The sequence below is a fragment of the Wyeomyia smithii genome, chromosome 1, assembly GCF_029784165.1.
Source record: "Wyeomyia smithii strain HCP4-BCI-WySm-NY-G18 chromosome 1, ASM2978416v1, whole genome shotgun sequence".
Lineage (NCBI taxonomy): Eukaryota > Metazoa > Arthropoda > Insecta > Diptera > Culicidae > Wyeomyia > Wyeomyia smithii.
Window position 1 is genome coordinate 199,398,771 of NC_073694.1, and position 27,457 is coordinate 199,426,227.

At 40.0% G+C, this 27,457-nt stretch overlaps 1 protein-coding gene across 3 annotated transcripts in view; it reads right to left on the reverse strand.

Annotated features, from left to right (window-relative positions):
* LOC129718959 (uncharacterized) overlaps positions 1-27,457 on the reverse strand; it is a 389,511-nt gene that overhangs the window by 303,682 nt on the left and 58,372 nt on the right. The gene's annotated exons all lie outside the window — the stretch shown is intronic.

The following is a 27,457-nucleotide window of genomic DNA, read 5'->3' on the forward strand; positions in this document are numbered from 1 at the left end:
TTGTAGAGACTTGAATTCAGCCGTCGATACTCCTCACTTGAACGTTTAAAATCATACTTCGATCCATCTGACCGTAAACGACGGAGTTTGCGCAAACATGCGTTCCGTTTACGTTTCAAAACTCTCAAACTGTGATTACTCCAAGCAGGGGAAGAATGTCGTCTAACAAATGGCAAATTGTCTGCAAGCCATGATCCAACAAGTGCGCAAAAATTTGCTGCCATCGAGTCCGCACCGTTACTGTCTGGCCACAGTGCTGGCCAATCAATGTTCGATTTTATGAGCGATTCTCGCTGAAACCAGGCCACTAGGTGCACAAAGTCTTTCGAATTTGATATAAATGCACATAAAAGCTAGGAATAGAGAAAAAAGGACTATACCATTTTGGTTTGATTGAATTTGTTGACCCCTCGGTCACCAAGGGGTGAAATAGTTTCTAGAAAAGTGAAAAATTTTACAATTCTTGATGTTTTATTTGAGCTATATCTCTGAAATTCGTTGTGGAACCTGCTACAAGTAGCACTTTTCTGTGAAGAGGAATGATAGAGCTTTCATTTGGAGTAATCAAAATTTTGGCCGCCATGTTGAATTTGGCCGCCATCTTGGATTATATCGGAAAAATGCAATTTTGGCCGTGTTCGCAACTACCGATTTTCGATCTGAGACCAGCATTGGAAAGCTGAGAAAAAATGCTATAAGATACAAGAAAAAAATTAGGTGAGCATCAGTGTTAACCTACCAATTGAACGAATTTTCCGAACGAAGTTTCAAAATATCCAACGCTTCCGTGCAATCAACGTAGTAGCCATATACTAAGACCAAGTGGACGTGCATGTTATAACCCTACTATAACAATATATACCGTAAGCAGTTAATAATGCAACTAGTACACCCATACTATTTGCATTGGGATGGGTGAGAATAATATATGCAATGCGAGCATGTTAGATATTAATTCTTTTAATTACTATTTATTTCTGTTCTTTTTCGTGGGTAATTTTAATTTTCGGAGCAAATCGAATATTGTTTAATATTGATTACGGCATGAATATTTGAAAATCGTTGCTCATAAACGGGCTGTGGGTAAAATTATATTTATTTTTGGACTTACTTCCTTTTCCGTCAGGGTGAATGTAATTTTTTGATATGTGGGAAAAGATTCATCTTAATACATAAAACAATATGGTGAAGCAACAAGAGACAAGTACAGAATTATGGTCCAAAAAGGAGGATCAATGTTTTGTGATGTCAAACCCGTTCGGCATAGTAGTAAATGGGATGAATAATAACAATTGATTGATTCAGATTGAATCTCATTTTGAATCGTCACCCTATGATTTTCAGCAAAATCTGCACACACAATGGCTTCATTCGGTTTAAAATTGGTAATTTTGTGGATTTAAAAGTGAAATACGATATGGTCTTAATAAGTTTCATTTTATTTATGCTAATTTACCTTAGGAACAGAAAATGAGCTAAGCATCCCGCATAATCAATAATCATAAAACGTGCCTAACAACTAGTTCGGGATATAGTCCCGACTGTATGGGGTATTGTCAAACCATATGAATTATCATCCGCTTATGGTTATTGATTATGCGTGATTGTTTCAAGGAAAAAAAATATTTACGAACTCTTAAAATGAACAGTTCTTTCGAACTAATTGATACTGATTCTAATCCTGGACTAGTTTTGTTCAGCAATTTATTACTGAACTCATATATATATCCGGAAATTTACCGCATTTCAAAAAATAACACTGGAGGGGAGAGTTTCTACATATGGCTACTACGGTGATTGCGCGAAATGCATTGATGATTTTGAGACTTTGTTCCGAAAATTGGTTCAATTGGTAGGTTAACACTGAAGCTCACCTAACTTTTTTCTTGCATCTTACAGCATTTTTTCTTGGACTTTAGAGCAATTTGTTCATATCTAGAGTGTCGCGTAAAATATTGGCAATTGATACACGAAACAAAAACTGAAATAGTTTGATTTATGGTTTTTACACACGCTCGGTTTGAACTCGCGGTATTGTTGGTCGTTAGTCACCCTAGCGGATGTGAGCGCTAAACTTAACATGCAGTTAAAAACAACCCACAACCTCCGCCAGCTGCTGTCGCGTTCGATAATAACTCTCTCAACACCTCAACCGAGAGCCACTGCTGGTGCTGTTGTTGCTTTCGGACAACTTGCCTAAACGTTTTTCAAAACCGAAAATCGGAGGGTAAATCTTTCGGCAGTCTAGCGGAATCGTGAACCGGAAAGATCAAGAAGTGAAACGCGCCCATGGCTAGGCATACAAAAGCGGCTGCGGCGAAGATCTTGAATCTCAAGCCATGAACCGCACCGAATTCGAGCGTGTGATTTGAGAGCAATTTATCTTAATTATCATCATCACGGCATCGCGGGCAATGTTTTGTTTTTTTTTTTTCTTCTTTCTCTCCGATTCCCTTTTCGCCGGAATATCTGAACGCTTGTACTCCAAGTCAGATGCACATCCATCACAGTGTGGAGGGAAAAACATGTTCGTATTTAGAACAAGTGCGCCTCCTTATCCAGCGCTATAATCCTCAATCGACTTCGGTTTACGACGAGCCGTCTTAGATAGTGAACTGTAAAGATAGCTGACAGACGTTTGAATTCTTTTGAAGCTGCTGAACATGGTACGGAGATAAACAGACTTTTCTCTCGAGCAATTATTAAATAGTAGTGACTGCTCGCAACGAAACAGAAGAAGGCAGCTGTCAGCTGCTCACTTCGCTCCGTGGCCAACCGACGAGAGAAGAATGAAAAAAAAAAACAAAAACAAAATCAAATTATCATTCTAGAGTCGTCAAACGTTACACGGAAAATTAGGGCGGCAGCAAAATTACGCTAATTAGTTTTGCGACTCCAGTCGCACAACGTAACTGCATCTGTCGCGCGTTATCTGTGCCGGCAGCTGAGCTGAGTCTCGGAATGTCTTGGTAGGGATCGTCACTGGGTGCAAATGGCCTCATCATTGGATAAATCGTTGGAAAATTGTGCCCATTCCGTCTCACCTGTACCACTGCACTAAATTGTCTCGAACCTTGTGTGGGACGACTCCGTCCGAAGACTCCGTCGAGGGACGCAGCCGGTGCAATTAGCATCGAAAATATGCGTCTTTTCTCGACCCAACATATCAGTGCCGTGCAGATGGGAGGATGGAGGCGAAGATTAATTTCCATAAAATTTTAATTACCATTCAATGACTGTAATTTGGCGTTAATAGTTTATTACCCCGCTATGGGTGGGGGAACAGAATGAGGTACCGAAAATAGGGTAGACAAAAGGAAAGATCTCACGATTAAAATTTTGCTAGAAACTTTAACATTATGAACCATGAGCTATTTCTTGGTGTTTAACGTAATGTTCATTCTTGAACGGCAAAAAATAATTGTGTGATTAGAATTATCAGCGATCTTTGAAAAACTGGGCACTGAAATCACGCTGTACACAACCTCATACAGACTGAGCGCCAGGGATGCCAGATAAACTGACTACTCTGTACTATACAAAACTTTTTTTTTATCTCGACAAGGTTTTGCCAGCAGCACGTGTACTAAAGACAATTCATATTTTCAGGGCTAGTAGCTGACTATCATTCTGTAGTTCTTGATGATCTTGAAGTGAAAGTGACAATAAATGTATTTTCAAACCAAAAAATCTGGCACCTCTGCTGAACGCACAAAACGCGCAAATTAAATAACAACCGGCCACTCGGGTCAAGAGGCTATCACCAGTCGGTTCATTCACGGCCAGCCGCGCACTGCACACTATCAACGTGCACAAAAGGAAGTCAGGCCACAGCTCCGCTCAGCTAGAAATGGAGCAAATCGTCCGGATTTTATTGACCCAGTCAGTCAGCGCGCAACGACGGCGACAACGACGATAAAGACGACGACTCATCACGCGTACCCTTTTCCCCCAGCACAAAACTGTTTGTCGAACTACTTCACCATAAATTAAATCTAAATTATATTGAATCAGCAGCAGCAGCACGACGATAATGGAACCCCGCCCGGCGCTACGCAAAAAAAAAAAAGAGCGGAACTGCTCGCCGTTTGATTGATAGATCGACCGACGCGCTCTGAAATTGACCCCGGAACCTGCAGTGCACCTCCGCAGCGAGCAGTCCCTCGTTAACCTTGTGCGTCCGTCCGTCCGTCCGCCGCTGGCTGGTGCCCAGCAACGGACCAAACTGAAAGTAATAAATCTTGTCATGAAATTTATTCCACTCCGTCCGAGCGCATCGAAGAAAAGGGAAAGGGAAATTGTGATTGTCGGACGGTTCATTTCCATTGCCCTCTCGGTCGGCACGAGTGAGTGATGAAGCACCATCAAGAGTATGCAAATTTTCCCGACTGCCTTTGGAGTTCCGCTGCGGAGAACTTTGGTTGCAAGAGAATTTATACACTTCGAGCGGTGTTTCCACGTTACGGTACTGGAAGTTTGATTAGCTGAAAGATGCCATGTTTGTTAGAACTTTCGGTAACGTACACTGGGCAAGCTTGAAAATCACGGCAATTTCCGATCAATGGACAACTGCTTGATACACACGCAAAATGCCTCACTCTCCATTGTTTGAAGCAAGTTAACGTAATCGTACCGTTTTTGCTAAGAAGACACGAAAGAAATAAATAGACGCAATTTCATCAAACGTTATGTTTCTACCTGTATGGATGAAAGTATCGATTTATTTGCCGACCGCCAGTAGCGGCGAAGCGAAACGATTTATAAGAAAGGGCGCTTTGATCTTCGTTTCGGTTACCGCTACCACCACCCATCGCATCGTCGTCGTTATGATACTCTGCTGATGCTGATGGTTGCAATTTCGGTGCTCCGGCAGCGAGCGAAAACCAGAGCAACGAGAGCAAATCAAGCGAAACTAAGCGACGGGGAATCTGTTGAACCTTAACCTGAAAATATTGCGGACACGCTGTGTGAAACCGGTGGCGGATGGCGGAAGGCAAACTGGAAAGCCAAAAAACCGGTTGCGCCTGGGAATACGTCCGCTGTTGCTGCAATAATCAAACTGAGCCCCGAAAGCAATGATTTTAATTGCGGATTAAAACGTCCAAGATCCGCTGCTCAGCGGGGAGGAAGATCGGGTTGCCAAAAATGAAATTTGGGAGGGATAGTATGGCAGCAGAGCCAAATGACACACATTACAATGAATGATTGAAATAAGCGAAACAAATAATGAAACTACTACATGCTATGCATGATGAAAATGATTCAAAAGCGATTTATAAATAAATAAAACTCAAGAGCATTGTATTTCGATCAGTTCTGTTACTTCTATCTTTTTCTAATTTTTTTTAATTTTTAATTCTATTTTTTTTTTTATTTCAATTATTTCATTATTTTTATCGTTTTCACTATTTTTAAGTTTTACTTATATTTATTGTCTCTATTATATAATATTTTTATCTATTTTTTTAATTTTTGTCACTCCCATTATTTTCGACGTAGAATTTTGTTTTACGGAGGGGTACAAATTAAAAAACCGTCGAGTCGAGAGCGCCAGGAAAATTGTCCACTTTCAAATGCTTATAATTCAGTCAGTTTTCAACGGATTCCTTTTATTCCTACAGCAATCGAGTGAAAGCTGTGCGTCCAGTACAATGCGAAAAAATGCGATTTTCTGATGCTAACTATTGTAGTGCTTCGAAATGTAGAAACTAATCAGAGCTGCAGGATAATCGCGTCTGTTCACCATGGAGGTGCGGCTCAAACAACGTCTGTTCTCCAGATTAAGGGCGGCTGATATACGAAATGTGGTTCCTCGCCAGCTAAACCCAAGATAGCAGCCCCATCACGAGGATAGGGACCATAGACCTACTGTACCCGAAATCATACAAAAGTTACAGAAACCGACAGAAGAAGAATACGAACTGACTGAAAGATAATCTTTCTTCCTAACACAGCCGACAATAAAGTTTACAAACGATTGGACGTTATAACCGAAAACAACAACAACATGTTTTACTTGCTCTAGTCCACAAAAATAAGCCTACCGGAAGTTTAACTCTCAGTAGTCACGCATAAAAGCTAGCATGCAGAAATTTTGTCTTTATTGTATAACCGATACCGGTTACTGTCCAGTCAGGTTTTTTTACGCGGTTTTTTTACGAGGTTTTTTTGCGCGGATTTTTGAATTAACGCGGTTTTTTACGCGGATTTTTGAATTAACGCGGTTTTTTTTACGCGGATTTTTGAATTAACGCGGTTTTTTTTTACGCGATACCGCGCTAATTCAAAAATATTTTCACGAATTTCCGAATTAACGTGGGTTGTAATCAGAAACGTTTAAGTGTTTATCTAGTAAAAGACTTAGTCCAAAAAATACTCTCCGCCCACCAAAAGATCCGGAATGACCGTCAAAGACCGTCAAAGAGGACAATTTTAAATACTGGTTCTAGAGCGTCTCGGTTTTTTTCTAAAGCCCTTCTTGCTGGACTACTTTACACGGATTTAAAAAAAAACGTGTTTTTTTACGCGGATTTTTGAATTAACGCGGTTTTTTTACGCGGATTTTTAATCAGCGCGGTTTTTTTTACGCGGATTTTCGAATTAACGCGGTTTTTTTTACGAGGTACGTATCCCCCGCGTAAAAAAAAACCTTACTGTAGTAAGAGAACGGTTGATTAATACTGGAAACTGGCTTGGCCCACAACCGGCAGAACTGGTTTAAGCGCAGCAAGGCTGAACAGGCGACTCATTCGATAGCAGTGTTTCACAGTAGACGGACCAACCGGCGGACTGCAGCACTGCACAACATTGTCTGTCGCGTCGTGTTTGCTTTCAGCCATTTGGTCACTACTAATAGCTGTGAGTGTGTCGCTGATCGTTATGTCTTGTTTGCTTGCTTGCAGTGTGTGCAGAGCGAAGAATAACAAGAGAACTAGAATCGTCCAATGATAGCGGTAAATGGTAATCAGAAATCAACGCTTCTTTTCAATTGAAAAAAAATATATATTTCAACAAATATATACAAAACAGAAGAAGAAATTGATCAAACTTAATCGAGTGTATTCCCAAACCTATCGTAAAAAATTCATTGATATAAGACAGCCTGTCGTAGCTCTGCATTAACTTTGCGGCATGTCTTATAACCAATTCAACTCTTTATTATCATTTTTAGTTTTAGTTATTAATCAATTTTATTGTATTCATATCTTTTATTATTTTCACCATTTTATCTGATTATTGTTTTCTATCACTTTAATTATTTTCGTCTTCTTTGGAGTCATCCGAAAAACTTTTAGCTCGACATTTAGTACTAGAGAGAAGAGGTGTCAGAATATTCATTGAATGATTAACAGTTCCACAAAATATGTTCCAGTTTTAATATTTTTTTTATTTGTGATTTTTGATTTGGCTAAAGCTTTGCATGGACGTTTCTATAGACAAAAGATGCCGTTTTGTGTTTTTGGTTTAATTTTTTGAAACACGACTCATTTTTAAGAAGCTATTTAAAATGCTAATTAAGGAAGGTATTGATGATTACAAATATTTCAAGGCCAAAACGGTTCGTTTGATCGGTATGACGTCTTCGGCAAAGTTGTAGATAACAAGTTTGTCTTTCCAAAAAATATATAGACTCTGATTTTTTTTTAGAGATAAAAGAAAAATAAAAAAAATTTAAAGAAGCTTTAAAAATTTAATTTTTTTTAAAAACTACAAAAGATTACCTTAACAATAGAACCGGTCCGATCATGGAGAAATCAAGGAAAAAAAAGTTATTATTTGAAAAAATAAATTCCCGGGGTATATTTTTATGGAAGGACAAAACTATTATCTATAACTTTGCCGAAGACACAATTCCTCATAGAGTGCAATGTTTGGCATAGTGTATTCGGCAAAGTTGTAGATAACAATTTTGGTCTTCCAAAAAAATATGCCCCTCGAAAAAAATATAAAAAAATATTTTTTTTAAAATGTTTTAATTTTTTTTTATTTCTCCATGATCGGATCAGTTCTATAGTTCAGGTAATCTCTAGCAGTTTTTATAAAAGAAATAGATTTTTAAATCTTTTTTTAGATAAATACTTTTTGTACTTTCTGTTAACTTTTTTTCAAAAAAAAAATTTTTTTTGAGTGTATATTTTTTTTGGAAAGACCAAACAACTACAACTTTGCCGAAGACGTTATACCGATGATAAAAAACCGTTTTGGCCCCAAAAATATTTGTAATCATTAATACCTTCCCAAAATAGCATCCTAAAACGGGTCGTGTTCCAAAAATATAAACCAATAGCACAAAATGGCTTTTTTGCCCATACAAACATCTATGCACAGTTTCAGTCAAATAAAAAATGGTCGATTAAATCGATTGCCCGTTTTTTGTGTAAAATACACAGTTTAATAATTTTTCATCCTTCTTAATAGTTTTATTATTTACTTATTTACTCTTACACCAGGTGCACTAGAGGTGGGAAAAATGGTTCACTGCAGTGAGTGGATTAGAGCGATTCTGCTCACTAAGGTGAACTAGTTTTTTTTACCAGCTCATTCTTTCTATTATTCTACATTTTTCTTCGATCAATATAGCCTATTATCAGACACCGCAAGCTGGCTCCCGCTGAAAGCCTTACACCTCTTCGACCGTGCGCAAAGCTGTGCGTGAAACTGCAATAGAACTCCCAGCAACCAGCTACCACCGGCTGTCTGCTTTGCTATGCATAACCCATCCATCAGCCGCGAGAGCAAGCAAAAAATCAACTTGCCATAGTTCACACACAGAAACAGAGACTGGTTAACGCCGAATACACACATGAATTGATGGCAAAGGTGGAACGAAAGGAGCGACAGAACTGGTTCGCTGATCCTCTGAATCTATATAGAGGCAGGCAATCCACTCGCAATCTGATCAGAAGAGTCAGTTCTTCGAAAGAACCAAATGTTTTGATCGCTTTCAGAAGAACTGCCTTTCCAATGAAATGGTTCTTCTGATTAGCTCGCAGTAATCCGTTATATATTTTGAGTTGTGTGAAAATGTCTGTTTTTGTGCCAAACATTGGTCACTTTCGAGAAGTGTTACCTTTCTCATTTCATTTGAAGAAAACGAAGAAAAGAAATTCACGGAAATCCTGCTCTAAGTGAAACAACATGTTCCGTTGTTCTATAGATGGCTGCCCGCGTGAAGAAAACCCAAAACGTTTCGGAGACGCAGAATTGGAAAAGTCGCTCGAAGAGGATCCATGCTAAACGCAGGAACAGCTTGCATCAGTATTAGGAATTACTTACAAAGTCGTTTCTTAGCGATTGCATGCTTTGGGAATGATTCAAAAACAAGAAATTTGAGTTGAATTGATTTGAAACTGAGACACGTTGAGCGTCGTTTTTTCGCCTGTAAATAACTCACAGAAAGTAATAAAAAAATGAGATCAAAAAAGAAACACAAAGAAAAGAAAGTCATGGCATGGGGCTGCCCGATTATGCTTTGATAATGCGGTTTGGCCACATGGGTGGTACCATGACGGTGTTATTTGTTTTGAGCTGTTCAAACCGAACGAAACCTTCACTGGTAAACAATATCGACTTCAATTGTGCAAAAAACGACCACAATTCGAGCAGAGGTACGAAAAAGTGATTTTATTGCATGACAACGCTCGACCTCATGCTACCAAAGTCGTTAAAACCAACCTATAGACCTCAAATGGGAAGTTCAACTCCAATCGCCATATTTCTCTGATATTCCAATTATTCTGTCGATCATATGAAGGCATCGAAAAATGAAGTTACGCTCTCATTTAAAAGAAAACTAATAGAGGAGCTTAAGCGCAGCTTATAATTTTGTATCATATTTTACTATGTATATAATCTTTTTACAATATTTTCGTCATTTTTACTTTCAAATAATTAAAAAAAAATCGTTGGAGAGCGAAAATTTCGAAATCCACGTTCATAGACCGAGTAATAAGTGATTCAGTGTATTCCCCTCTTTTTCATCATTTTTATTATTTTAATCGTTAGATCGAATTTATTATCGGTCACGTTCACTTGGATTAGCTCTGCTGCCTTCATCTCACTCAGGAACTCTTCATGATCAAACTCGGATTGAACACTGCGGTTTTATCATTCGGCTAACTGAATAACCTAATTCGGAATTCAACATATTTTTTTCGACTAAAAATATAATTCAACATGTGAGAAAATAAAATAAATCTTAATATACGATATAATTCCTACAAATGATGAAAAAGTCCCTAATGATTAAAATAACATACATAAGGCGTCATTCATAAATTATGTAAGGACTTTTTTCGAAATTTTCGTACCCCCCCTCTCCCCCTATAATAAGGCTTAGTAAGATTTTGCATTACCCCCTTTCCCCCACGAATCTTACGTAAGATTTTTTCTTCAAGGAAAAATTTTTTTTTCGAAGATGAAACATTTGTTTTAGATATAACGTATTCGTAGAGGATGAAAACAAAACAAGTTAATTCAGTTAATATCATGTTGAAGTAAATAGAATTAAAAATCAAGTAGAAATGAAGTAAAGTACAAAATCATTCAGCGACGGTGAATTCACTGCTTTGTCAAGGTTCAGCTGTTAGAATCACAGCGTGAAATAATCTACCTAATTTTAATTTTTTTTTTAGTTTTGTTATTATGTAAGATTCTCTTGAGTCCCCCTTTCCCCCTTCGTAAGCATTCGTAAGAAATTTGAATACCACCCCTCTCCCCCTAAACCCTTACGTAATTTGTGGATGACCCCTAAGTAATAGAAACGATAAAAACGTTATACATGAAGAGGGTAAAAATAACATAAATATTTGTAAAAATGCTAACAAAAAAATTGTAAAAAAGTAAAAAAAACTTACAATATTTATAAATGCCAAAACTGATAAAAACCTTGGCATGACATCAAATGACAAAATAACAAAAACGACAGCAATGATAGAACCTATCAATTAGTTTGAAGCGAAAGTGATGGATGACACAGTGCTGAGTGCCTCAAGGAGGTAACTTGTGCTATATACTTTTCGTGAGATATGCGTAAAAACTTGTGTAAGTTGATGATTTGAAAATCACCGCATGAGCTGAAAAAAAAAATACTTTAAAATTGATGAATTTGTGTTATATTGTGTTGTTTTGATACCTGTAAAAAGTCAATAACATGAGTAGAGTAATACAATTCTAACAGTAATTCAAATCGTTCTACATCGCCTCTGCCATAACTGGCCGCAAGGTGCGGACTTCAAAGCAGACCAACCGCAAAGTTTTCTGCGCCAGCCTGCCCCAGATCGTGATCGACCTACGGCGGTGACGGCGGCGCCTCTCTTTTCGTTTGCCAGCTGAAAAATTCGTGCATCGTAGCACAGTCCCGTCGCGACGTTCCCCCAGCAGCAGGCTCCCTCTGGGGTGTTTGGGAAAGTATCCCCGTTCGAAGAGAGTATACTCAGCGAGACAAAAAACTGTTTTGTTTTCAAATTGAAAAAGACCGAAAAACATCAGCAAAATAAACAACCGGTCATCAGTCTCTCGTTCTCTCGTAGTTGAACAACTCCGTGTGAGAAGACAGGTGCTTGATTCGAGCCGGCAACTTGAAGCAAGCAGAACTGTAGCCACTGCAAAGTTCACGGACCTGCCGAAGAATGTTCGCTATTTCATCACGAGCCCAGCCAATGAGAGAGGAAAATGAAATTAGGAAATTTCGCTTTGAAGTTCATTCACGATTGAATAAATGCTCGTGCAATACTGGACGATTCGCTCCAATACGAAAAAAGCTGACGAAAGAAACAGAGGAAAATTGAAATGATTAAATTATTTTCAATTTCAAAGCACACATAAAGAAACGAATGCTAGATGTCTTAATCTTTCACTTCCCTCCTCTTTTCTTTCCAAATCTTCTGTGCAACTTCATGTGTAGGTGTGAAGAGTGTGAATCGGACTATGAAAACAGCAACAACAACAACGCCGTTTGCCGGTATTTACGAAATAATTGATCGTAAACGGTCTGGTGGGAGAAGATTTCCGTTAATTGGATTCAATTCAAAATTCTCGTTTCGTTTCGATAGGGGCTCTGCTCCTGCAAACAGAGAACCACATGCACCACTCAAGCGAGCGAACGCGGAGAGGCACGTACGATGCAAGGCCGCCGGAAGAAATTTCCAAGCATAATCAAATTACGTGTAATGTGCAATCAACGTCTCTTTCCCCCTGCTCTGTCTGTCTGTCTACGAAGCGCACGCACACCCCCGCACACGTTTGCTTACTTAAACCGTAGGTAATTCTCGCGAGGGGTAAAAACTCGAAGGAGTGTGCGCTAAACGAAGATGATTTCCGGCTTCCTCTCTATGTTTTGGAATAATTTATGACACTCCGGAGGTGACTCGTTATCGTAGGACGGAAAATTATCATATGTATCCATGATTCGTCTAATGAGCTCGAAGAACACAATTTACTATAGGGGTTTCAATCCACATGATTTTACTCCAAACAAAAGTGAATTCGATATTGTTTTTTTTTATTCAAATACACGAATTTGTTTTTTTGTCGCTTCTAAAAAAGTTTTTTAACAATTTTTTATCTAGATTTTCGATAGAATCTGTCTGCTATCCAAAGCCGAATGTGAAGTAAATACTTCTCGTTTTCTTAGCCTCCTAATGAAAAACGGATAACTAAATGAAGAAATTTTCTAAATATTGTGCATATTTCTACAAATTTTTCCACATAAATATGTGTTTGAGATCCGATGAAGCAAGCACACACAAACCAAATTCCTCGCACAAAAAAAAAATAGTAGCAATCATCATCACCCCGAATAGTGTGTATCAGGGTATCGATATCAAAGAAAGCAGACATGATCCCGAAGGAACACTTTCCTGAAATGCATTTCAAGCAGGAGCACCAATGAAACGGTAGAGTGCGCAGGCAGCAATGAACGCGCACACACACATACACACAAAATAAAGACAACTCAGTAAAAGGCAATTTTGTTTTTGCCACCTTTCCCCGCTGTATCTGTATCGGACGGTCGAGAGAACCGAAACGGTAGACCAAATCGATGAAAAGTTGATTGAAGTTTTTTTCTCGCTTCGAAAGAAGGTATGGGGTTCTTGCTGCTGTTGTTGTTGTTCTTGTTGTTTGTTGAGTGTAAGTACTTTTTTCCGAACTCCACACCTCGGGCATTTGTACGACATGAGCGGTACATGCTCGGAAAAAAGGCCAACCTTTTTCGTCTTGACTAGCGCTGCGCTCAACAGCGGAAGATATGAAAGTGTATCTCTCCGGAGGGAAGAAGTGAAAAAACAGTTAAAACGAATAAGCGGAGGTGATACGAAATAATAGGATCACTTAAAAACATCAAGGACCTCCGTGCGCACCGAAAGATTTACAGTAAGCAGCAAAAAGTCCTGATAGGCTTTCGTTTATTTTTTCTCCTTTTCATTTCGTTCCCAGGTGCGCCATTAGATTGAGGTTCGATTTTTGGCTTTTTTGTGTGTTTGCATGGCTGCGCTTCGATGCTGGAGTTTGGTTTTGATTCGGTTGTTTGCAGAAAACCCCGGCAGCAATTTTGCTGGGGTGGCCCTTTTTTGTGTGATAATACAACAAATGACCGGTCATCATCCGCAACCCGTACGGGAGGGAGCGCCGGGTCAGTGGGCGGAAACAATGTTTGCCTTTCGGACGTGAGGATTCATGTCAAGGGAGGATTTTCATCGGCAGACAGAAAGACTGATCAAAGCAATTTTCGGTTTACTCAATCGAAAGAAAATTGCCTCGAGATGCAACCTTCGTGATGCGTTGAAGCGGGAAAAGGGACGACCTAAACCTGCTGTTGACTCCGGACTCTGCTGAAGCGAACAAAACTCACGTGTTGATCTGTTTGATGTTTCCCACGCCTGGAGGTACGACACGAAAGTCAGAAGGTCACTATCTCGGAACGTGTGCTGCTTTATGTAACATCACTCGCGCTGAGAAGGTTGTGTGCTAAAACATACATCAAATATTAAGTTCATTTATTAACGCTAAAAACATTACCGCCGGATGCCACTTGGCATACGCAGTGCCTAATGTTGGTAATAACTTTTCATCACAGAGAAGACACATTAATTTCACAAAGTAATCACACCGAATCACCTCGGTGCCATCCATCGTATCCTTCGAGCGGAGCGAAAATTCCGAGCACGTCCTTAAACGAATCTTCCCCTGAGAAGGAAACTAACCTGCGCTAGATTTGCATTACTGAGCGGTGGCAAAAAACGGAGAAACGGAAACTAACAACTTTAATAAAAATTTCATCCGTCACCCACAGACGGTGACGTTTTTCTACCTGGCGAGCATCCATCTCACTCTGCAGTGGTTGCAGTTGCTTCCACATTGCTTTCGTCAGCTATTTATCACAGGGCTTGGGGTGTGATAAGGAAAACTTCTCGCACCCCACATGCTCTCTACCGAGTACGATGACAAATGATCTCAACTCCAAACAGCTCGGAAAATGAAACCTGATCCGGTTGGCAGGAATTTGCTGACGAACGTGTGAACTCCTTCTAAGACAATTCTTCGTCGACGGTGTGTGTTTTAAATGGTTGCTGGCAAGAAGTGCAGTAAGTAATTAATTCCAGTGGGTTGGTGCAGATTACTGTCACAATTTTAAAGGTAATTTATTCAAGCCACCTGATCAAAGCTTTTCTTTGATTTTTGTTGCTCTAATGAAGTCGACGAAACAGCACAGTTTTTCTTATGTTGAAAACAGGGGTTTCCCATAGTACTATAAAACACTATTTTCAATTTGGTGTTAATGCTTGCCGCTTAAACATGAATAAAACCTGTTTGAAATAAACACATTAATGTGTGAGCAATGACATGTAATTCCTAAAATAATTTTGATTATAACTGTATTGGGAAAATTACTTCCAAATCGGTTGTAGCGTCAGCGTGTAGCGTTCATTCGTTTTATAATATATTCTTTACGTCTCCAGCACAGACATCAGCTAAATATTCCTTCATTACAGCGTGTAGCAACAAACCCAGAAAAACAATAGTAATCTCCCACCGACATCGAAAGACACTAAACCGAGAATATATTTTGGATGCGTTCGATCTACTCAACTCAGTGCTGCCGCCTGCAGACAACGCTCATCGTAGACCTCGAGGTTTTTTGAGGTTGATGACAGAAGGGAGGTCTTTCATTGTGCTTGCATAGACAAGTACACTCATTATAAGAGTACGTCTTTGTGTGACGAATTATCCCGTGATCAGGTTGTGGCGTGTGGCGTAGCAAATCTATGCAATTTTTCGACCAACGCTGCTGTGTTTACAGAAACGATGTCAATTCTGAAGCAAATGGTAGAACGCGAGGAGAAGACGTTCTTACAGCTGTCGAGAATTCCTTTGGTTCCATTCTTTGTTCGATTCGTATCAATAAAAGTCTAGAACAGAAGTTTCCAGACCATTTGCTAGACGGAGCACTTTTTCAAACCAAAGTCCCCGCTGCCGCCTGTCACCATTAGCGAGAACATCCCTATCATATTCTCCTAGGAGAGTTAACGGGGATACTAGTAACCTTAGTGAAGATCGTGTCTCTATAGCGATGGCAGCTTTGGTCGTATGCTAACTGAGAAAGGTTTCTGCACGCGCGGTTCTCCCATATCGGGCAGCGTTTAACAGCGTCTGATGCGGAACGGACGGCTGCGCTATGAAATGCGGAGTCTCACCAGATATATACAAGACGGCGGCTCCGTCGCTAGACTAGACATTGCTCGGGAAACTGCGGACAGAAATGGAGAAGAAGCTGAACCATCCAAAACTGAAAGGGAACAATGGTACCGTTGGTGAAAACAGTCAAGATGGAATTGATGGTGTGGATAACAATGGTAAAAAAGAAAATTAAAAGGAGAAAAGGCAAAAAAGGGACTTCGGAAACGTCGAAACCAGGGAAGAAAAAGCTCGAGAAGGTAAATCCGAAGAAAGGAATGGAAGGAACATGGAGGTTTCGTGCACACTCACGGTGAGGCAGAACAGAAATTCCTTACAGTGAGAAACGAATACAGTAATCATCCGATTATATCAGTACCCGATTTTATCTGCCCCCGATTTTATCACCTTTTTCACCCGATTTTATCATCATATAACATTTCATCAAAAAAATGTCAGTATGAACTGATTTCCTATGTAGATTCAATAGTTTAGTACTTTTAAACAGATCTGTGAAGAATAACATCATTCTGGATATAGTTTTCATTAAAAACTCAACCATTGTACAGTGTTTTATTTTGGCGTTTTCGTTCGATTAATTGATTAATTAACGTATGTATTTTTTAAGCTATAAAAAAACGCATCTTGTGATATAGAAAAATGGGTGATCAATTCACCTAAAAGAAAATTTCCTTCTCCATTCAATTGAGATAGACGCATAGTATCTTCAGCAAATCTCTTACATATTACGAACCATATAAAGTTTTCTTTCAAAACGCACTAAAAATTCCAACTCTCTTTCTGACTTTTTCCGTCATTTTTCCGAATTTTCAAACCTTCTACAAAGTTATCAGCCTTCTAAAAATGCATGTTTTTACAAAAAATTATTAGGTTTTAGCTATTAAAATAAACGTGCTATTTGCCATATTTTAATATTTTCAGGGGTATTTGCACTTCAACCATCTCCAAATCTCGCATTTTTTTACAAGTGACAGTTCCACTATACTTAAGTTACAAACTTTCGTCTTTTAAAGTCTGTAGACAGCATCCTCGATAAATTTTTATTTTTAAATTCATCTGTGTTTTTTTAACTACGTCATCGATTTGTTTTCTTCTGTTTTCTGTTTACGGGTAAATGAAGAAACAGTAAAAAAAGTCTCAATTTCCATGTGTTTTGAAATGTATTGAAGAGATATTTTGTGAAAGGGCTATCAGTAAACCACGTATACACATTTAGGGTCATTTCTGATCTCTCTTTCGTTACCTTAGAAATAGCAGAAAATCACGAGAAATTAATTTTTTAAGATGTTTGAGAAATGTATGACACTAACAGCTCAACTTCATAGTTTTATGCAAACATTAGTACCTAACCTACGAACTAGTAGTAAAATTTATGTTGCACTAATATGAGAGCCCTCCCTTCCGGAGGAGGGAGGGGTGTCAAGTTACCATTGACATATTTCTTACTTCTAAGAATCTTACCATGTCAAATTTGATTCCATTTGCTTGATTAGCTTTCAAGTTACGCAGAAGTTAGTGTTATATTTGTATGGAAGCCCTCCCTTAAAGAAGATGGAGGGGTCTCGAGCTACTCTAATAACCTTTTCCGGCCTCAAAAACCCCTACATACAAATTTTCACGCCGATTGGTACAGTAGTTTCCACGTTTATAAGGATCAGAGAGACAGACAGACAGATAAAACTGCTTTTTTATATGATTAGATTTCTTGTAGTAATTTAAATCGCTGACTTTACGTAATAAATTATTGATTTACCTTCTTTCATAACAAAATATTAATGAAAAAAAAATTCCCGATTTTATCACTTTCCCTATTTTATCACCCCAAACATCATCAAGGGGGTGATATAATCGGGTGATCACTGTATTACTGTTTTTCATTTTTGCTGTCTCCCGTGTAGATATTTGTAAGTAAATTAATAAAAATCTGTAATAAATAAATAAATATAAGAGTTAAAAACAAACCTTCTTCAGCGAACTTGTGTATTTCGTTATAGTAAACAACATTGTGGAACATTGAAAAATTTTTGAAAATCACTATAAAAAGTTATAGGGCATTCTTAGGAAAACTTTACAATACAGTCGAATCCCTCTATAGCGACATCGCAAGGGACTGTCGTGATAGCGAAATTTCGCAATAAAACGAAGAATTCTAGTATAAAACAGAAGGGACTGTTGAGAATGTCGCTAAAGCGAGATTTGTCGCTATAAAAAGTGTCGTTATAGAGGGATTCGACTGTATTTCATTTAAATTGGCAGATAGAAGTGTAGTGTTTTCGACAAAGTTGTTTCTCATATAAATGTGCAGAAATGAGAAAAATAAAACTCATTTTTCACTTTTCGATAGATCAATCACAAAACTCCAGCTTCTGCAAAATAGAGAATAATTAATAGAACAACTTTACTGAAGACACTACGACTCCAAAACGTTGTAGCAAACAATATTGTATTGAAAAATTGTATAAAATCACTATAAAAGTTAAGAAGAAAAAAAAAAGATTGTTAGGAACACTCTATGTATGGAAAACTCCACAAAAGTCCATTTAAATTATGTCTTCAACAAACTTGTTTCTTTTGAAATTTACTACAACTTTGCTGAACAAACTGGATTTTTATATTTCAAAATGAGAAAAGTTAAATTCGTTTCTCACTGTTAAGTGGATTAATCATGCAATTGTAACTTCTATAACATGGAGAATAATTAATGGCACAACTTCAATGAAGCCGTTACGGCTCTAAAATCAATGTTTTTGGGTCAAAATAATTTCGATTACGTTTTTGTAGCTTTGGAAACAGTGTGCGTTGGGCAGCTGTGATACAGTTGAATTTGTGCCTGAATGAGCACGGTAATTTCCCATGCAAGCTGAAATTCCACTTCTCCACCCGGAGCGATCAGCGAGCTGCAACATTCACACCATTATCCCAAAGCCTGGCTGAACTGTCTACAGTCCAACAGATACCGGAGCACTGGAGCTTCACTACTTCCTCAGGAACAGCAACACCATGGATGAGTCTGGAATTTCCGCTGCGTTACTGCCTGAAGCAGAAGACGACAGAAAAAGAAGACGACTGCGAGGAAAGGAGATCGTTACGAGACGGGTTTGCTATGGACAGCGGACGACCCCAATGTCCAATGGCAATGTAGTGTCTGCAGGGTATGGAGAGGAAATTGCAGAAAGATCTTGAACTGTACGACAAGGTTCGCAGCATGGTTGACGACTATTTGATGAAGGGATACACACACGTAGCCACACCGTCGGAATTAGCGAAGTTCGACAGCAGTAAGGTGTGGTACATTCCCCTCAATGTTGTCTACAACCCGAGAAAGTAGAAGCAGCAGAGACGATCGTAGAAAACCACTGAAGCGTGCGCAAGACATGCGATATGTGCATTCCTAGGGTGGATTAGAGCTGCGGAACTGGATGTCCAACTTAGAGACGTTTCTTGAGGCTATTGGCGAGCAGAAAACTGATCAGTGTTGTTCTGCGAAGACAAAGAGGCATATTATGAGCTGAGAATTGTGTGGATTCGGCCAGCGATGAATTTTCGGACGTAGCTTGCACAGTATCTTTCCGGTAAGCAACTACCGACGAAGAGGGTAGTCATGAGCTTCTTCGACTCATTAGGACTGTTGTCCTGCTTCACGTTCTTCGAAAAACTGTTGATCCAGGACTTGTGGCGAAGGGGGTGCGACTGGGATCAGCAAATTGATCGAGAGTGCACTCAAAAATAAAATCAGTGGGTCGCCAGGCTATTCGAAATAAAAAAATCACAGGAGGGTTGTGTGCAAAGCCACGACCGCAAGGACGAAGTAGAATACTTTTACAAGAAAGAAAACCCGGCTGCTTGCGTGTCAGTCATTTTTTAATTTGTTGTTCAATTCAATACCAGATAAGATAACGATCACATCTTGGCGTTTTCACTGACGGTGCGAATAAAGTATTCCTTGTGATAAAATAAACAGTGAAAAGCTGATTTAACACTCAAAACTAGACGGCTTATGTGTTGTCAAAATGAATCAACATTTTTGATTGAATGCATTTACTAGTGCCCGCTATCGCACAGAGACTGCATTTCACTAAAGTGCCTCACTGCATCAGCTGCTATCGATGCTAAACCCGCTGCAACCGCTACGCTATCCGTAGCCATACCAATGTTTTAGCCGCTATACGCTTCTATTGGTATCCGCTGTCTCCTGATCCGCTGCAACTAGTGCACTATCCATTGCTATGCCACAGATGTGGCCGCTATCCGCCTGGTATCCACTGCACTGCTACTGCTGCTGCTAAGGGAAGACTGCTGTTGTCGCTGTCTAGAACTATTATGAGCGGCTTCGACTGAAACAGGCTCTTATATAGGGATGAAAAACCCATCGACAGTAGTAGGAAATCATCGATAACTATTGATAGCCATTCCAGTCGATAATTCCCATCCTTACTCTTATACAGACCAATAGCAAATTTAAAATGGCAAGGTCTATGATTCTGTCGACCGTGCTTGGGAAGCAATCATATTAACGACTAATCAGATCAGTCGAATTTCGCGCTTCAACAAGGATTGACGATTCTCAATAATATAATTGCTTGTCATGATTTGGACTTGATAATTTTTGAATTTTCATTATGCGAAAAATTAATTTTTATGCTGATAATTAAAGCATTTCGGATGTTGTGCTCATAACTGAAGGAAAAGATAATTTAGTACGTTCTGAGACACGGAGGTGAAGCCAAATATATATCTGTTCCAAATTTCCTGAAAGTGTAAATTGATTTAAGCGAAAATATTAACTCTTCAATTAGGTTTTTATTTCATCCTGAAAAGGACAATTTGTTGTTTAATTCAATGTCTGATAAGATGCCGATCACATCTTTGCGATATCACTGGCAGTGCGAATAATGTATTCCCTGAGGGAAAATAAACACTGAAAAGCTTACCAGAACGTTCTTTTCATTGGATGCATTTGCTAGTGCGCCTGTTATCGTTCAGAGACAGCATTACACTAAAATGCCACACTGTATCAGCTGGCCCTGCCCATATAGATGTTGAGACCAGCGTCAACCGCTGCGCTATCCCCGTTGCCACAGTAGTGGATGCTTCCGTTGCCATTGGTATCCGCTGCCCTGCATCACCTGGTCCTGCTATCGATGCTGAGACGTCCGTTGCCATACCACAGCTTTGGCCGTTATCCGCTGCACTGCTACTGCTGCTTCTAAGGGACTGCTGTTGTTGCAGTCTAGAATTATTATGAGCGGCTTCGGATGAAGCAGGCTTTTATATAGGCCAAATAGCACATTTCAAATGGCAAGGTCTATGATTCTGTCGACCGTGCTTGGGAAGCAATCATATAACGACCAATCAGAGGCCGAAGTTTTCGTTTTGACAAGGCTTGACTATTTTCAATAGTACAATAGTTTGAAAAATAAAATTAAAATTATCTGAATTTGGGAAGAATCTTAGAAGATTTTCCAATCTATTGCTGCAAGAACGAAGGAAATCCATCGAATACTAACCGATTTATTAGCATTTGAAATTGGACATATTTTTCACTTTTTTCGGTTTTAGATTTTCATTTCACATCCCTATGTAGCCGAACTTCCTGAGAGAAGTATTCTACTTCAAAACTTCGGATTCCTCACTGGTATTTCCAAGGTGGGCAAATCGGTCAGGCAAAATACAGAAACGAGAACACCTACGATACTGCGGCGTATTTCCGAATTAAGACGGCTAGCGGTCCAGTGTGCTCTCCGGTGATGTGTGTAGCACCGTTGAAGCATCCATTGAAGCAGGGCGCTAAGCTCGCCAATTTTATCGTCGGAATGCATTCTCTGGAGGTAAAGCAGACTTGGCACTTGAAGGTGCTTCGTGGATCAATTTAGACCATTGCCGGTATAAACAGTTTTCGCTTACCGGATCGGCGTTATCCTCAACCTTACTGTGCTGGACGAACGGCGATGGGTTCCAACGAAGGTCATTAAAGCTGATGGGATGACGAAGTGGGGAAACAAGTATAGCTTGTCCTCTCAAGGACCGAGGTTTTGGATTTCCTCTACCAATCGGAGGACGAATAGCCGAAGCAGGACAGAATCACGCCGAACGTTGCAGAAAAGTTTCGAGGTTGCATTATGTTCCACGAAATTGCAGCCACAGACCCGATGGTGGATGTACATCGCTTCTAGAGATGGAAGGTGCTAGTCCGGAGAATCGAAGCGCTACCGACAACCGACAAGAAGAAGAAGCTTGTGAAGAACACCATTAAAACGAGAGGAGTATCAACAACCTAAGGCGTACCTATGGTCATCAACGCAGGCGGAAGGCTTTTTGGACGAGACGAAGCGATGAAGAAGAATCGGAAGCTCCCCAGTAGCGGCCGGCGTTCAGTAGAGAATTGCAGTTCCGTCAACAGCTTGAGTCCATTCCTAGGCGAGCAAGAGGTCTTACGGATGTAGGGTAAAACGGTGCGAAGATCGACCCTCCCATTCGAAGTTAGGTTTCCGATCATCCTGCCGAAGGAACATCCGGTGACCGACCACTATCACCACTCGAGCACTATCACCAGCATTTTGCCAATGGGAACGTAGAGACTGCCGTTAACGAACTGCGACCGCGATTCAACATTCCAAGAATGCGGCCGATGACGAAAGTGAAGAAGTACCAGCCGCAGAACCCACGCATGGCTCCGCTCCTGAAGTCACATGTCACGCTGAATTTACCACCATTCAACCACACCGGCATAGATTATTGTGGACCGTTCACGGTCACAGTCGGAAACAGATCGGAGAAGAGACACGTCATCCTGTTTAGCTGCACCTGTACACCTGTAAATAGCTCCCAGCACGACGATACAATCGTGTCTAATGACTATCCGACGTTTTGTGTGTCGCAGAGCTAGACCGTTGGAGTTCTACCCCGACAACGGGACGAACTTTTAAGCAGCCAGCAAAGAGGTCATGAAGCAGATCGTAATTGATCATGAAGATGTCTTCACTGATGCCAGCACTACCAGAGGACTGAATGGCATTCGGAGTCACCGCCACTAAACCGTGGTGACCTAGCCTACGTAGCGAATGATACTATACGGAAGAACTGAGTACGTGGCATCATCGTTGAAAACGTCTAAGGCTCGGATGGAAGGATCAGGCAGGCGGTAGCTTGTAGCTAGCGGGCCGGTAAAGCAAGCAATGCTTTACTCTCCTTTCGACACCGCCACTTTCCTCTCTACACCGCCTCAGGGTCGGCTAACGCTCTAATGTGTTGGTCAATTGAACGCTTGAACTTCGACTTAAACAACTCTTTTATTTGGCCTGTCTACACTCCCACTCTGGGCCGGCGTCACACTATTTTCTTGTTGATTGTCATCCCCTTCTTGCTGATTGTCAGCTATAGCAGCACCTTCTTGGGGAACTTGGTGTGTTAAATAAACTTTACCTCAGAGCTCACCTGCTTCGTGGAAAACGTAAAATACGAAGTGCCTTGCCAGTCGTTGTCATCCATGTTCGCCAGGTAATTTCCACAGTTTAGCCGCTTTAAAAATAGGAGGAGGGTGGTATTCAAGACACGACCGCATGACGTTGACTACCGTATTCTTATACTCCATTAAACAAATAGTAGAGGGAATTGCAACGCTTCTATTACAAAACTTCGAGGCCAAAGGTACCAGTTGCTGATTATTCTTGTTTACTGGTAAGTCCGTCCAGAATTCCAGACAGTTCATTATTTTGCAGTAGCCATGTACTACTAACAGCCACCAGCATTACGGGTGAAATCGGCCCGAGATGACCGGTACTATTTTATCTTTCCTCCTTTCAGTTGCTAACACCTAGCGTCCGTATGTAACCGGTATGGTCTAGTAATAAAACTTATGGGGTTTGATTGATTGATTTCTTTTGAAGGGACTTTAACCCCAAACGGTCATTCGTCCCTCTGCTTTGCTTGAGAGGAAACACTCTCTTATATAGCCCAAAGACATATGCTGGATGATGGTGGCTTCTCAAACCTCGCGGGGCCGGTGGCGGTGTCACACGCAGTGATGCCACATTTTCATCTGTATATTGGAGCTCAAAAAATCTTATCACCTTGGTAAAATTTGAAAAAATCTGTAAAATAAAATCTGTATATGTACTGGACATATCCTTCTCGAAAAAAAATGCAATATAGCTTGTCTAACATTTTTTCCGCGAATTCATTCATGCACACGTTTATGCGTAGCATATGAATATAATAAAACCTCCGACACGCTCCACCGCATTTGAGTTAATTTATATTTTTCAACTATATAAAGAAGTTTAATTTACGACCCCATGAAAACCAAAAAAATCTGTGTAAATCTGTATTATTTCCAGAAAATCTGTAATCTGTATATGCAGATATCTGTATGAAAAATACGCAAAAAATCTGTATAAATGCAGATAAATCTGTATACACGCCATAAACATACACACACGCTATATAGCAAGCAACACACGCTAGCCACATACCTTATATATTAGGGACACACGCTACAGATATTCACACGCTATATATGCATACGCCGGATGATGGTGGCATCTCAAACCACCCGGCGGTGCGAGTCTCTTTCAGTTTCGGGTTGTATTCACCCAACGATATCTGGATCGGATTACCGCTGGTGGGGTCCTACTCAGATCGAAAGGGAGCCTGCAGCCAACCACTACCACCGCCGCTGTTGCCCGCTGCTGATCCACTTCGCCTACTGCCATCGGTGTTGATGTCCGCTGCTGCTGCCTTCTGCTAGTAAACTTAACTGATGGGATGAATTGTTCGAACGGTACCTTTATACCAAGGCTTCGTCAGTTAGTTAGAAAAAAGGAGGGGCTAAGTAGCTAATGAAATGACAAGGAACGTAAATAAGCATCGGAAACAGAAAGTGACAACAATAACAACAAAGTCAGATCGATTGTATCCGTTAGTGTCGACTGTGCTTGGGAAGAGAGGTAGTGATTGGCTGCGCGGTATGATTTAGATAATCGATATTAATTACCAATTTTTCAATAGTGTATCTCAAACAATAGTTTGTTTTTGTTACATAAATTAAACCGTAAAAGAGTTTCTGATCGATTGATGCCAAAACGTCGAAAACCTGATCATAAATGAATGAAAAATAAGCGCTCAAAACCTGACCACTTTTCCCTGGTTTTCCCTGGTTGCATTACTAGATTTTCAAATTCAGGTGCCTAACTTCGATATAGACTTTAGTCAACGTCAAAAGTAAAATACGAGGTGCCCTGTCAGTCGTTGCCATCCATGTTCGCCAGGTAATTTCATAGGCTAAGCGCACGCAGCGATATAGCCACTTTTCCCTCGGTCTTCCTCTTCAGCATCCTTTGAAGCTTCTTATCGCTCAAGGTCGTCGGCCGTTTTGAACCGGACTTTTGGAAAACCGGAAAACGGTCGCTGACACGTGCGCGTGGCAAGTTATAAAATGATGTTTGGGCGTTGGTTGTAGGCCGTTTCTTTACTTGACCCTTTTATCTCCTATTTCAAATATTTTTTCGCGTAAATCGCGACATTCTTAACCAATCGGCATTTTCATCGATTACAAGCTAGGGCTGCTAAGGGCGAGTGCAGGCGGCCAGTGGTAAAGCTCGCGGTGCTGGAAGTCCAGGATCGTAAATCCGGATCGGAGGCATCCCCGCCAGAGTTACGGGGAGGGGATATGTGCGCACCTACGAGCACAATACAACCTTTGCCGAACCGTTGGACGTTGCTATCAAACGCCAATGCACAGTAGTCCAATGAGACAAAAAGTGGAACTTAATTCCATAGCAGCTTTCACCTTCACGCTGGCTTAATAGTATCTTCAAACAATTGTTTGTATAAATGACCCGCATAATCGCAAATTGTCAGAAATTATGAAAAGTTACCATACTAAAAATAAAATATTTTTTTGTATTAAGAAGTAAAGGAATGATTTATCCAGGAACGTTAAGAAGATTCAAAAATATGAAACTTTGTTGAACAAATGAACATCCTATCTTCCTTAGGTACAAAGTTATAAAGTATATTATATGGAATTTACTTAAAATTTAGATTTTTGTACTTAACTTTTGTTAGTTGCATTTAACACGAAAGTGTTGTTCGGGGGAATTATTAGGGCATACAAAACACACATTTTTGCCATCCATACATCTCCAAGACATTTCCTTACAAAGTTATATCATATTTTAGCTTATTTTCCCGATAACTTCAAGAACGGGCAAGTGGAATCATGATGTCAATACTTTTTCACAAAGTCTTGCGATTTTTTGATATATAAATTTATGGAAAAAAATGTTTTAAAACCTCAGCTGATTTCAAATACGTCACATATAACCACATGAAGGTGTCCCATAGAAACGTCAACATTTTCCCAGATAAAGTTAACAACATAAAACAACATTTCTCTGGTAGTACGAGAAAAAAATACCCAAAAAATAAACATTTATACAGGGTGAAGAAAACAGCGTAAAGTTTAAGAAGACTATTTCCTTCTTTTCTCTTTGTGGGAGCCATTCCAGATCGCTTGCCCACCCACTTCTCCCGCATCTAGCAGTGTGGACGGAACCTCCCAGCATCCCCGGGCGTGAGGATCCGAAGGAAAACTTTTCCAATTTTAAAGCAGTAAAATTTTCATCCTTGCCTACCGCACACCAACTTGGCGACGAAAAGTCGCAGCTTTTTTCTTTTTTGATCATCAGAAGAGGGTTGCTTCTTCACGGGTGTTTGTTTTCGTGTCAGTCGATTGAAGGTCCTGCTAGCCAAGTTCCTAAGCTGGTTGTGTGTTTAGATGCACATCTCCGTACGGAATTTTGCGTAAGCGGTCGAAACAACCACATGCTGTCAGAGTTTTTATTTTCTCTTACTTATAGAAGCGCTGCTATCGGTGAGCAAAGTTTATACAATAAGGATCGTTTCGAAATAAACTTGCAAGTTTTCTCTACCAAAGCTGCAAAGACTCCGCTTCCGACCGGTATCATCACCATCAGCAACACATTCGAGCGCGTCCTTCCTCTTACCCACTACAACTTGCTCGCTCTCGCTCTGAAAAGGATTCAATATATCCACATAAAAGTCGAAATAAAAGTAAATTTATGAAAATAATATAGCTTTACCCGTTCGCTCGCCATCCAGGGGCGGGTTCTGACTTTTAGTTGTTCGTTTACGTTCACTCTGTGTGTACATCGATGGACAAGTTTTTTTTTTGCTCACTGAAAGTACATCGAGAGCGATGTGATGGCTTGTCGTTTTACAAGCGGCAACTGTAGGTACACAGTAAAAGGCATAGCGCATAGTATCAACATCATCATTCGAATCGGAGCAAACTCATTCGCATCAACTATGTATGCGGTGGACCGGGGCACGAGAGAGCGAGCAAAAAAAAAGTGGACAGGATGGAAAATTTATGGTGAGAAAGTGGGTATCAAATGAGGCGAGGAAATTCATTCGAAAGGGGTCGAGAAGGGTGGCTGAAGGGGAAGGTTGCCTTGGCAGGGACACCCAGTGGGAGCGGATTGTAGGCGAAAACTGGAAGAACCTGTTTTGCGAGACACTTTAGGAATTATGGAACTGTTTGGGACTAACGACATGAGTTTCAATCGGTCCGAAGTTTATTCAGTTTAGCTTAATTCGGGTCTATTCCACTATCTTCTAAAATAAAAAGTTGGTTTATTCTAATCATAGACAGCTTAGAAATGACAGCAATGAAAAAAATGTGGAAAATGTTGCAAATTATTAAAAATCAAGATACAAAAATTTTTAAAACAAAATCTAA